This window comes from Astyanax mexicanus, chromosome 2 (assembly GCF_023375975.1).
Source record: "Astyanax mexicanus isolate ESR-SI-001 chromosome 2, AstMex3_surface, whole genome shotgun sequence".
Classification (NCBI taxonomy): domain Eukaryota; kingdom Metazoa; phylum Chordata; class Actinopteri; order Characiformes; family Acestrorhamphidae; genus Astyanax; species Astyanax mexicanus.
In genome coordinates this window covers 51,405,056-51,418,181 of record NC_064409.1, presented here as the reverse complement: position 1 = coordinate 51,418,181, position 13,126 = coordinate 51,405,056, and the positions used below count along the sequence as shown (strand labels likewise).

General features: G+C 37.8%; 1 protein-coding gene across 25 annotated transcripts in view; it reads right to left on the bottom strand.

Moving 5' to 3' along the window:
* LOC103024007 (neuronal cell adhesion molecule) overlaps positions 1 to 13,126 on the bottom strand; it is a 124,375-nt gene that overhangs the window by 53,746 nt on the left and 57,503 nt on the right. For 24 of the 25 annotated variants that reach the window (XM_049474505.1, XM_049474503.1, XM_049474508.1 and 21 more), the window contains exon 2: positions 11,931 to 11,997. The exons of the other annotated variant lie outside the window; for it this stretch is intronic. The gene's annotated coding sequence lies outside the window, so the exon portion shown is untranslated. The remainder of the gene's footprint in view (positions 1 to 11,930; positions 11,998 to 13,126) is intronic. 25 annotated transcript variants of the gene reach the window in all.

Sequence of the window (13,126 nt, the reverse complement as noted above, 5' to 3'; positions counted from 1 at the left end):
TCAGAAAGTGATGAACTTGGCTTGTTTAAATGACTAAAGCAGTCAATAACTATAAAATATTAGACAAACGGTGATAATACTGCATTTTGTTTCCTACTGCAATGTTTGAATGAGAATTAAATATTTCAGTTTAGGTGTAAACAGTGATTTTAGAGCCAATATCCTTTTCTCTGAGTGACAGTTAAGATTAGGCCCACCCACAGATGTGTGTCCTTCCCCCTAAAACAGACTGCATGGACCCACAGCCCCATGAAAGGTGTCAGATCACTTTAAGTGTGAAGCATACAAAAACATAATTCTTCAAAGTAAAGAAGGCTTAGTTTCAGTCTTTGGTTTTCACACAACAGCATGTTCTGCTTCAATGAACATGATGACTAAACTTGCACTCAAATGCTTTCCCTTGTACAAAGATATCTAATAAATCAAAACACACATGGAAATGATTAGTCATACTACCTATTAGTGAAGAAAAGAGTAGGATCTTGTTTCACATTATATGTGCAGTATCCCTGTTGCAAAAGGTTTCCTGCAAACTCTGAATAAACACAAAAAACTTCTATTAAGTGCTAGTAAAGTTAGCACTGTGCAGATTAGCATTGTGATGCTAATGCTGTGGTTAATGTGTGTGTGTGAGGGGGGTCATACAGTGAATCGCTGCTAAAATCAGTGACCTCAGCCCTTTCAGAGCACACCATTCAACACACTGCCTGCCTCATTCGAGCACAATCCGTAATCAATGGGCTTTTTTTCTCCCCTGAGCTTTAGGATGTGCTGACTCTCAGCACTGCTAGTGCTTTCGGCTCGCGGCTGCACCATTGTTGTCGGCTGCAATTATCAGCCCTGCAGAACTCTCTTCTCTCACCTATCAACATATCACACAAGCAAACAAAAGGCAGAGATGAGTAACGACCTGTGGAACTCAGTGAATTTACAATGCCAGAAGAAACAGCGGAGATGAGCTGTTAATGTGATCTATTGCAGTGTCTCCCAGGCAGTGTTCCTGTTGATGTATCGCTTTTAAAACCTTCGTAAATGCATTCATTGTCCCATGCAACACATATTAGTTTTAACTGATATACAACGCTTATGCAAGGCCCCCTACTCGTGTCTGCTTTGTCTTTCCCCACAGCTTAGCAGGTCGAGGTCTCCGTGAGTCATCCACACAAGATGCCAGACTATACCGCTTTGCATCCCGTAACGGAATGCACATGTCACAGGTGACCATGGCAACCGAGGAGAAGTGAGAGAAAAGTACCGGAGAGCAGCACACCTGGTGCTATCTGTGTCACTCTGTAGAAAAAGCACAGTACATATTTATAGACTTAACCCCTCAAGCTATAAAGGACTTGCAGACAGGTCCAGACTTCAGTTCTACACTTCCCCTTCACTCCACACAACTTCGCATAACTTCAGTTCCTCACTATATATAACTTTAGTTCCTCACTCTACATAACTTCAGCACTCCCCTATACATAACTTCAGTTCCTAACGTTACATAACTTCAGCACGCCCCTATACATAACTTCAGTTCCTAACGCTACCTAACTTCAATTCCTCACTCTATATAACTTCAGTATTTCACTCTATATAACTTCAGTATTTCACTCTACATAACTTCAGTATCTTACTCTACATAACTTCAGTATCTTACACTACATAACTTCAGTATCTTACTCTATATAACTTCAGTATTTCACTCTACATAACTTCAGTATTTCACTCTACATAACTTCAGTATTTCACTCTACATAACTTCAGTATCTTACTCTATATAACTTCAGTATTTCACTCTACATAACTTCAGTATCTTACTCTACATAACTTCAGTATCTTACACTACATAACTTCAGTATCTTACTCTACATAACTTCAGTAACTTACTCTACATAACTTCAGTATCTTACTCTATATAACTTCAGTATTTCACTCTACATAACTTCAGTATCTTACTCTACATAACTTCAGTATCTTACACTACATAACTTCAGTATCTTACTCCACATAACTTCATTACCTCACTATACATAACTTGAGTTACTCACTCCAGAAATCCTTAATCATTTGTAGCAGTTATTGAATAAGAAGTAAATGTATATATAGCACATCTAGGCTAGTCAACATTCCTGAACACATCCTATGAATAATTCTTCAAACTGATTTTATTTTGCTACATTTGTCCCGTGTGAATGCAACGGTTAACTTATGCAGAGCTGACATTTTAAATTGGGTTAGGTCAGCAAGGAAATAAGGAGAGACAGATGCACTTTTATTGAGTTGGTCCACCACCTCCTCATTCTTCTACCAGCTCAAAAGACTCCTCTCTTTCTAAGAAGCCAGTCCCACCTGTTTCTCTCAGAGGTCGCTCTGGAGGTGGTCCGAGTCCTGCTCCCACTTAACACTCAAACGCACAGTGCATCTCCTGTGCCAGAAAATGCAATCAAAGGCCAGGAAAACCCTCTGAAGCCCTGCTATTGTAAATGACGTTCCCCTCCACACAGAGCTGAGCTATACAGAACAGTGGAAGGCAGAATTCACTCATTAGCCTTCAGCCATTTCAGACCTGTATCTATTGTCCCAGGCCTGCACAAATCAACCTCCCTGATGAACAGGAGCAGAATAGAGAGACTCAAAGTCTTAGACAGTGTGAGAAAAAAGTGAGATAAGCCAGTATCAGAAGCAGGAACGAGTAAAGTGAGAGAGGAAATGAAATAATAGAACATACTATGGTATAATCTCTGCAAATTAAGCCAACAGTTCTTTCCCATGCGAAGGTAGTGTTTAAGAGTAAATGGATAAATGAACAGAGGCACACACACACATTATTAAACTCACACTCAGTAATTTCACTGTGGAATGCAGCTGTCTTGTCACGCACAAATCAAAATAATCAGATCTCCAGGCTGAGAATTAGGGAGGCTCATGGCAACTCTAGCCACTCCTTAAGCCCATTCAGATCCTGCAGGTGAATACCAATCCTTTCCCCTCCACTGCTTTCAAAAGGCCCCGGCCATCCAATTTCAGGCCCTGACCATTCAAACAATACCTCTTTCAAACTGTGAGAAAATCAAATCGTGCTTCTGTGGTCTGCGGGTGTGAGGGCCAATCAGTGACCTCCCAGCAGCAACACCTAATCAGATATATGAGATTACCAATGCAGTTAATAAGACTCAACCCACTCTCAACTGATTAACACACAGCCTTATCAAGTGGATACATTAGAACATGTCAAACTGATGTTGAATTGGATAAGTTTGAGCCATGTTAGATGCCATGTAACCTGATTTGACTTATTTTCCTATCTGACTAGAATCCAAAACTTTCTTACTAATGATGTTGTGATGTTTTCTCCCTCCAATTTGTTTACCTGATTCTCAGATTCTCGACCACAGAGATCTGTGGGAATATAAAGATATGTAAAGTATATAATCTCCTGTGCTTTGACAAACAGACAGTAAGGCAGTTTTGCAACACAGAGCTGAGAATCTACGTTCATACCTGAGCTCAAGAAACAACGAAAAGTTAAACTTTAAACTCTAAACTGTGTTTTATATAGTGTAATTCCACAGCTCTAGAGTCTATAAGCTCTGCTCTAACTGCTGCTTATCAAGTGTGAAGTGATCAAAAATTCAAATTCCAGCAAGAGCTCAGTATTTGTCACAAAGTCTCCCAGTCTGGAGACATCAAAACCTAAAGACATCAAGTGATACATACAGTTTGATTTCAGCTGCAGCTTGTTGGTATTGTTGACCAAACTGGGATCCAGAACTAAAATTGTTAGGATAGATTTTCACTAATAAACTTAAAACGATGCTCTATAATTAGTTACTGTATTATTTAAGGTGGTATGTTTTTTGTTAAATGATCAGAAAAGACAAATAAAATAGATTTGTATAATACAGTTTTAAAAAACCAAAGTTCATAAATAACTAATGAATGCAATATTATGCTCCTATCCACACACAAAAAAACATTTTTAGTCAAAGAAAATGGGCGTTTTTAAGATGGAACATTTAAAAAAAAAACACTGTTTTTAGTGTTGTTATAATGGGGAGGTGAGGAAATGGAGTTTTTTGCTAACACAGGCATGTTCACGGCTGAATCTCCTTACTTCACATAGACAGAACAAGACTTCCTACATAAATGTTACACTGGTTTATTACATAAAACATGCTGTTTTAATTTATTTAAAATCCATAACTTCGCCACTATAAATAGATTCATATGTAATTTGGGATTAACCACCTGTGTGGAAAGAATAAAAAAAAATAAAGGGAAAGAAATCACTATTTTTAACTGCACGATCTATACGAGTGGATAAGTGTTTTAGCTCTTTGTCAGATGGGGGAAGACCACAGGCATTCATATGTAAAGGTTTCTCATCCAGTCTATAGAGCACAGCTAACCGTATTCACTGTGCACTAGAGAGTAAACACTTATTTCAAAAGTTCCACCCAAGCGTTTCCCTTTAGGTCTCTGTCGTAACAGATCTTATTAACAAAAGAAAGCAGGCTATAACTGGACTTCTCACTATACAGAGGCACTGCCATATAAATCATAGATTTGCAGACAGAATTGTTTAATAGATTTTTATTAGGCTTTTACGTGTTCACATATGGATTTCCCAAGGCAGATTTCAGCAGTCCGCTGACCACAAGGCATTGTTTGCGTCCACTGGTCAATGCAGTGACCCTCTCTAATGCGCACCTTCTATCAGCCAATGAACTGTTCACTCAGCTATTTGAGATAATGGACATGTCAATGACTGTGGGTTCACTGCCTGCTTAGTGGACACTGACCAGTACTCTGCAGAGCATCTGCCAAAGTACTGTTCTAACGGATTTATGTGTTAAGAAACACGCACACATTCTCAAGAGCACTAACAAGTCAGTTAATAACTCACTTTACCACATTTATCAGAATTGGAAAAGGACAATTAAACTTATTAAAAATGGTTCCGGAAGGATTCTTGGCTTGCAAGTTCAGTTCTAAGAAAAACTTTCAGTTGTACAGAACTTTTACATGAGTGAAGTTTCTGTAACCTTTAAAAAATAAAAATGTTCCTCATTCTCAGTAATCTTGCTTATTTTTTAAACCTCTTATGCACCATTGTTGTTATTGGATCATACAGCATTGCAGGTGCTACTCAGAGGCAGAGAGTGTGGGAGGGAGCCAGCAGAGAGAGAGAGATGTTAAATGTCAGGGTTATTTTTATGTTCTACGTTTGCATAAATCTAATATAATAAAGCATTCCGCATCACTTATCACGATATCAGTTTAATAGCTGCATATTCATAAACTGTCTGTTTTCCATCTGAAAGATAAAAGCTAATGTTATTAACCAGGGCTAGGTTAGTAACATTAGCTGAGCCAACTTAGCCATAAAATTTGTCTGTTAATCAAATAACTATCTGCCTTACCTGTGTCTGGTGTGTTTGATGGGATGTTAAATATGTGTAAAAAAGTGTTCAATAAATGTTTTTAAATTGAAGATAATCAGTATAATGGCCTTTTCTATGAAAAGCAAGACACAAATTGCAAAATTGAGGCAAATAAAAAAATGGAAACCTTTAAAAATATGTTATTTCAGTTTCAGTTCAGTGCATCCCTACTTACAGCTGACTGTGTGCAAAGCAATGCACATTAGCTGAGTCGTTCCTAATTTATATCAGTGGGGGAAAAGCCAGGAACCAGTCGAAGTTCTGAGGAGCTTAATAAAATTGTTTATCAGAATGTTCTTTGGGGAACCAAAGGTGGTTAACCATTTAGAGTTGCTGTGTTACAGCAGGAATAATTACAAACCTACAAACAGTCTCTATCCAATAAGCCCCCTCACATAAAAAAAAAAAACATTTGTAAGGTCTGTCCCTAAAAGTGCCTGAAGCTCTGTGATCTTCTTCCTTGTCCACACTCTGGAGGTGTTAATAACACCTTGCCAAACACCCTCATAACATTAAGGCTCTGCAAATACTTGTTATTCTTTAAGCATCTTTACTTTTTTACTTTTATGGTGTAGGAAGAGTTCATGAACACTGTCCTTCACAGATAACACTAATTAGTACCTTACATGGCTGACTTTTCTCACAGTTCTTTCTATAGTACATTACGTAAACACAAGATAAACCCAAAAAACCCAACATCTGAGTGCGTTATCCACTCTAAAGCCAAATATGTAAACATGAAAAGGCAGAGATACACTTTCATTAGCTTTCAGCCAAATCCCATAACTAAGTGCTGATCGTGTGACAGTCAGAGGGCTGTAAAATGGCACTAAAAGCTCAGGCATGCACTCGAATTTAAGCAATAAGTCTGATGTTCCCTACAGGCCATAATCCATCCTGCTCGCTGCGGTAGCCAGGTCACCAGCAGCATGGCTTGACAAATCTGTGTGTGCCACTGCAGAAAATGAATGAAATGTTCAGAGAATGAGGTCAAATCTACTGCACCACACTGGCTACGCTAATATTATTGGGCAGGAATTCTGCAGGAAGTACACAGAGAAGAAACAGACACAGCATATCAGACAAGGCGTAATGAGCTGTTGCACAAATATATACACAGTGGACAGCTTCATTACCCCTAGCGAGCAAAAGAAAGCTAATAGCTAAGATGGTATGTTTTGTCTTCAGGCGGTAGATCTGCTTCTCAATGTCTTCAAACAACAGCCCACACAGAATCAACAGAAGGGTGCAGGTTAATATACATAAAGAGCTACAGAAAAACCTACAGAACACCCACAACATGCTGATGTACACTAATTAATGTATGTTTAAAGTCCAGATTGTGACTCTCCTGCTCAGCACTGTAAGCACTGTCAATAAACACTGTAAACAGTCAGAAAACTAATTAGCACACATAGTAAATGTGTTAATGCCATACATAAGCAGTCTTCAGTTTTCTAAGGGTGTTTTTATTTTTGCACGTTTCAGTCCAGTTAAATTGGTCAGTTTTCAACCTTCTTGCTTATAATTTCAGCAGATATAAATATAGTAATTGCACTCAGTTGCAAATCAAACTAACTGCACCAATACCCTTATAAGAACCATTTTAAGCAGGTCTCTGATGCCTGGAGTCTTTCTTTCGTGGTAAGAGCATGATCTAACATGGATCTGACCAAACTACCCAACGATATACTTTACAAGGTTGAGCTTAAGGCTGTGCAGGTGTGCACTGCCACTGCTCTGACTGATATGCAGAGAGAATGTTCTCATATGTTTTTTACCATGTGTTGAAAACAAACCAAACAAGAATGCACTTCAAATTTAATCTGTTCACTGATTTAGACCAGAGCAAATGAACTTCAGGTGTGAAAACACCATAAGACTGAAAGAAATCAGTGCAGGATGATGAGTGCAAAAATGGACCACAGAACAGTCTTTCATGTGTATATATATATATATATATATATATATATATATATATATATATATATATATATATACCTTCCAATTCTAATATGGCTTGGTTGCAGAAGAAGGGCTGGAAGATTCTTGATTTTCGCCATAGAATCTTCCTACCAGATCAGGAGAATCTCTCTCTATCTTTAATAAACTCCTGAAGACAGAGCTCTTCAAAGAGCACTTACTCTCTTAACACCTCTAACAAACTAACTACTTCTAACCTCATTTCCTTCTTCCCCTCCTTCACTTCTCTATCCCATTATTTCCCTTCGACCTCCTTTAGGCCCTATCTAAAGATGTTTTTAACTTCTATTACTTTTGTACTTTACTATTGTAAGTCGATTTGGACAAAAGCGTCTGCCAAATGTAATGTAAAGAGTCCCACAGAAAATCTCTGGTGGGACTTTAAGAAGGCAGGTGTAACACGCACGAGAGCCCAAGAATGTCAAAGAACTGGAGGCCTTTGCCCATGAGGAATGGGCTAAGCTAAGATACCTGTTGATCGCAGAAAGAAACTTGTGTCAAGTTATGTTTTATGTCTTTCATAAGGTTATTTTGACAGTATTACTGAGTTCTAATATGTACTAATGTTGTATGTGATTAAGGGGTTGAATAATGTTGTCAAAGAGGAAATCACAAAAAGGATTTTTGCTGGTTTTATTATAAATAATATTGTTATAATGTAAGTTTTTTAAGCATTTGTCTATTATACAAGTCCTTATTTGATCTGATTAAAAACAAGCTAAAAAAAAATAAATGGTAGTTTTTACCACAACTGTTTGTAACTAATGACCCAGCGTACCTCCTACCACCATATGTCTCTGTAAATGGCTACACTGCACTGACACCATGATATAAAATTCATCATTAGAAACATATTACTGCTATATTAATACATGTCATAAGATCAGAAAAAGGAGGTGGAGGTGAGGTGATCTGTGTGTGTAACGGCCAAATGATTTCCAATTATAATGCACCTCGAGTGTTAAGTAGGATATTATGGAAGATCTGGGAATACACACGCAGTATGACACGTACAATAAAACGTGGGCTGTATGAAAAGGAGCTCAGAATAAAGAGCACAATAAGATGAGTAAACTAAACAACACCATCTGCTCTACACAGTACATACACAGCCAAAACAAGCAGTCAGCACAACCTTGGAAGGGATGTAGAAGGCCTGAGGCTACTGCTACATATCTGTCTGCCTCTCCTCTAGTTTCTCTCTCTCTCTGCAAACCTGTCACTCTGTGGGCTGCCCTATTTCAAAGACATCACGGCTCTGTCCCTGGGCTTGTAGCTACATTTAAGGTTTATTGAGACATCCTGAGTTGATCAGCCATCCGTCTGGCTCCTCACGCCTTTCTTCATTCCTTCTGCCGCTGAGGATTCACTCGTGCACATGGTCCAGCTGGTTAATCGTATTGGCTTTTCACCTGCAGAGACAAACCTGCCTCCTAACCCCTTGATACTAATCCACTCAATATGCACTGCTTTTATGACTGTATACACATTTATTGATAGCATACAAATATAGCAGCACAATGGTAATGGAATCGCATCATATCAATTATCTGAGATTTTTTTTTTTAACTCATCAGAAAATCAGACAAGATGTTCAGATGTAAAAAGAAGCTCGGCTGCTGAGCTAAAATATCTATTATTCATTTTATCGAACTTCCTTGATGATTCTATTCCCAATTCCCACTGTTTATAAATGCAATGGCCTCCTTTCAGAGTGGATGAATCTGATTCCAGGTTATGTTCAGTCAGAAAGAGAGAGATAGAGCGCTCAGTCAAAAACTTCACTTCAACTACACACTTTATTTTTACTCTGGGTAAATGAGCTACTGAACTCTGAGTTTTTCCTTCTGCAGTCTCCATTGCTCCACCAGCCGCTCACATTCAGTAAAACTGAGCCAGATCCTCTTTCAGAGGCTGTACTTGTGACGTAAGTACATAAAGACATGTGACGGGGCCAGAAGAACTCACACGAAAAGCGACCTGACACGCCAGTTTTTAGAATGACTGTATTAGGTTTAGCAGGGATGGTCCTTCCAGCACACTGTTACAATTAAACACAATATTTTATCCCTTCTCCACTTAGAAATGCTTCTGCTTTCAGTTTAGAAACAAAATAATACGGGCTGCCACTCAAAAATTATATTCACACAGTTTTATAGCTACCCTAAATAAAGCTGCACACACAAGCTTCTTTAGCTTTGTCTTAGCATTAAAAATCGTATACTCTATATATTAGTTTAAACTGTTTCCTGCATGGCTAAACAATTAACTTGTTTGAAAACGTGTTGAGCTGTTAAGAAACTTTAAATTAGCATTCAATAAAAGGTCTATTATTATGTACAACAGAATGGACTGAATTTACGTTGCAGCTGATTTGAAGACATATAAAGCCCTTTTTACTTTTTTTATTTTCATTTCTGGATAAAAGTATGTAGACAAACAAAATAAATATTTTAACATGTCTCTGGGCTTAGAAGTAAGATGTGCAAATGAGTTTTTTTTGATACACTATTTATTCAAGGAGAGAAAATGTGTCATTCTGCTTGCCTGGTTGCCTGTGGGCATCTTCTGCATCATCTGCACATTACAGATGTATTTAATTTATGTCATGTCTAGCAAAGCCAGATAAATGTTTATAAATAAAGTGTAAACTAGCTGATTCTGAGTCTGAGGAAACTCCATTGGCTTCAGCTTAAATTTTTTTAAAGTCACTTTCAACTGCCTCCACAGTGGTAGGAGACATTATGCAGCCTTTGTGAGATTTATTGACTTTGTTCTTCTGGTCAGTTGTATTATCCAAAAGTAGCAAATATCCTCGTGTGAGTCTGTTTCGTGGTGCCACTGGCCATTTAAATGCTAAGTAGTCATGTATATTCATGACATTTGTCATATAACTATTTCAGAGTAAACAGACCTTGCTCTCATCCTCACCCCGACTGCTGACAAAACACACAAACAGAATACGATAACCAAAGGTAGCCGAGAAAAACAGAAACTTCTGAAGAACTGGGTCTGAATGCCCCACTCAGATCCATTGTGCCTGATGTGTTTTAAACTGCCGAATCGGATGCAGCCTTCCATTATCTCTCTCCGCCTGCGTCAGACGCACACAGGCGAACATTGCATTGACTTTAACGACTCACAAAAGCAGTGTTCAATGATCACAGTTGCGCAGCAGTATTGACCATTGTGCTTAAAAACACTCAGGGCAAGGCAATCAGAACCCAGAGGGCACAAGACAGAAAGAAAAAGCCACAGCAACAGTCAATAAGATTTATACAGGAAACAGTGCCAGCAGAACCTCAATATTTCAAGTCAATTCAATTCAATTCAAATTGATTTATATAGCGTGACTCACAACCAACATTGTCACGAAGCAGCTTTATAGACATCCGGGTCCATTTAAGCAAACAAACGCCAAAAGCGGCCCGGAAAAACTCCCTTAGAGTGAGAGGAAGAAACCTTCAGACCAACCATGACTCAACAGAATAAACCATCCTCAACCAACAACCAGACAGCAGGACAACACAACAGATAAAAACATGATAAAATAGATAAAAATAATGAAGACTGTGACTAATGTGAGAGCAATAGTTTACTATGTACTAACTCACTGAGGAATAAAAGGTTAATTGTATGTCTATTTATAAGATTAATATGTAAGGGTTATAAGTCATTTTAGTTATTAGTTTTGAACGATAGTAGTATAAAAATGTGAAAATATGTACAGTATAAATTAGTAGTTCAGCTTTTGAAAAGCTGTGCCTTTCAAGGCTTTTGGGAAACATTGGAGGAATTGGCATTCTTAAAGTTGCACAGTGTTTTTTACCATTGTTTCTAATATTGATCATTATTGGGAAAATCTACCATGACCAGTTTTTTTCTGTTGCAAGTAATGGAGAATAGAAGGAACAAGCAGCAGAAGTCCTGTTTTAGAGATAATACCACGGTTTATATCCAGAGCAATTGAAGTGAATAAATCCCTCAGGTCAAGAGCGTCAGTATGTGCTTTTAGCAACAGTTTATAAAAGAAAAATTTTCAATAATTTTTAAGGAAACTCCTTTCACCAAGGAAGATACACATTGTTAACAACACTTAACCTTTATGTGCCTTTCTGAACATAAAGCTGAATGTGGAAAAGAAGTAAATGGCATGTTTCTCTAAAAATGTTTATTAAAAAAATATTATAGCAATGACAGAGAGGGAATCGGGAGGACTATCACAATAAAAACAGTCTAACAAGCTGTACCTAAATGTTTGATTAAACATCCATCCATCCATTTATCTACAAATAGCCAAACAGCAAACAGTTAAACTCTTTCAGATCCCACATAACACATATCTCTTTATTTGTCTTTGTCAAAAATGAGATCACAAAATGCCTAAAACTCTTCACATACCCAAACTATTAACGTCACAAAAAATGAGCTACATTACAGCCATCAACCAAGCAAATTCCTACACAACCGATGGTAGATCCAGGCCGAGTATCACTATAGAGCACTCACCAGGGTCCTGTCTTCTCTACCGTCTTCTTCAGATACTCACACCACAGCAGATCTCAGAATCCAACACCTGAAACAACAAGAGAATACACTTTCATTTAGGGCTGGACGATATGACCAAAATTTATATCACAATATATTTCTTAATTTTGGTCAATACGATATGAATAAATCCAATATTGATGTGACCAGCACCCTGGGTGTACATAATCATGCACTGACAGTGCTGGATAATATGGCTAAATATTATATAATTGTATCTAAAGATAATTTTATGATACACAGTATTTATTGTGTTTTGTGAAGTTGCAGATTCTTAAAAAATCCTATTCAAATACTCCTTTTCTGCATAATCCAGTGATTTATATTACATTTTTGCTACACATCATTAAGTTTAACAGAATGATTTACACTCTCTGTAATGAAATGTTCAGTGGGGTCAGTGTTCATTAAGCAGTGATGATATACTCTAAGCATATTGTCAATATGATAAAATATAGATATACTGTCCAGCCCTACTTTTATCAAACAGCAGTTTGATTTAGAATTAAACAAGTTTGCTCTATTGACCAGTTTTTTTTTTTCACTTAAAATGAGCAGATCTGTCCCCTGAAGCTCACAGCTGAAAGTAAACTAATCAGTCATAACCTCATCACTGCAGGCACCCGGTGCCTGATAGTTGTTCGGAGTGGATAAACACCGGCAGAGAGGATTCTTTTCTCCCTCTGGTCACCCCACTACTGTCTATTATGGAAATGTCTGAAAGATTGAAGCTCACTGACTTGCGGCAGCTGCTTAAATGATAGCAACTATTTTCAGCACAAGATGCACCCAGAGCAATGCAGGAGATGATGGACGAACACAATCATATCTAAATCCAGCACAGTGTAGCACCCACAGGAAAGATCAGTAGATGAAGGTGAGGGATTGGCTCAATCCTTGCTATGGAAGTAAAGATTACACACACACTCTCTCTCTTATATTCTCCCACATACACACACACACACAATCTCTATCTCTGTAGATTTATGTATCTTTAGGTATCTGTAGATTTGTGTAACCTTATGTACCTATGGATTGATGTATCTTCTTTAATTATGTTTAAATATCCTTTATTTGTAGCTCAATGAAACTATGAGACACATTTTGTCAGAAGAATGTAAACTTTTTGTTTTCCACACATTATTAGGGACGGGTCA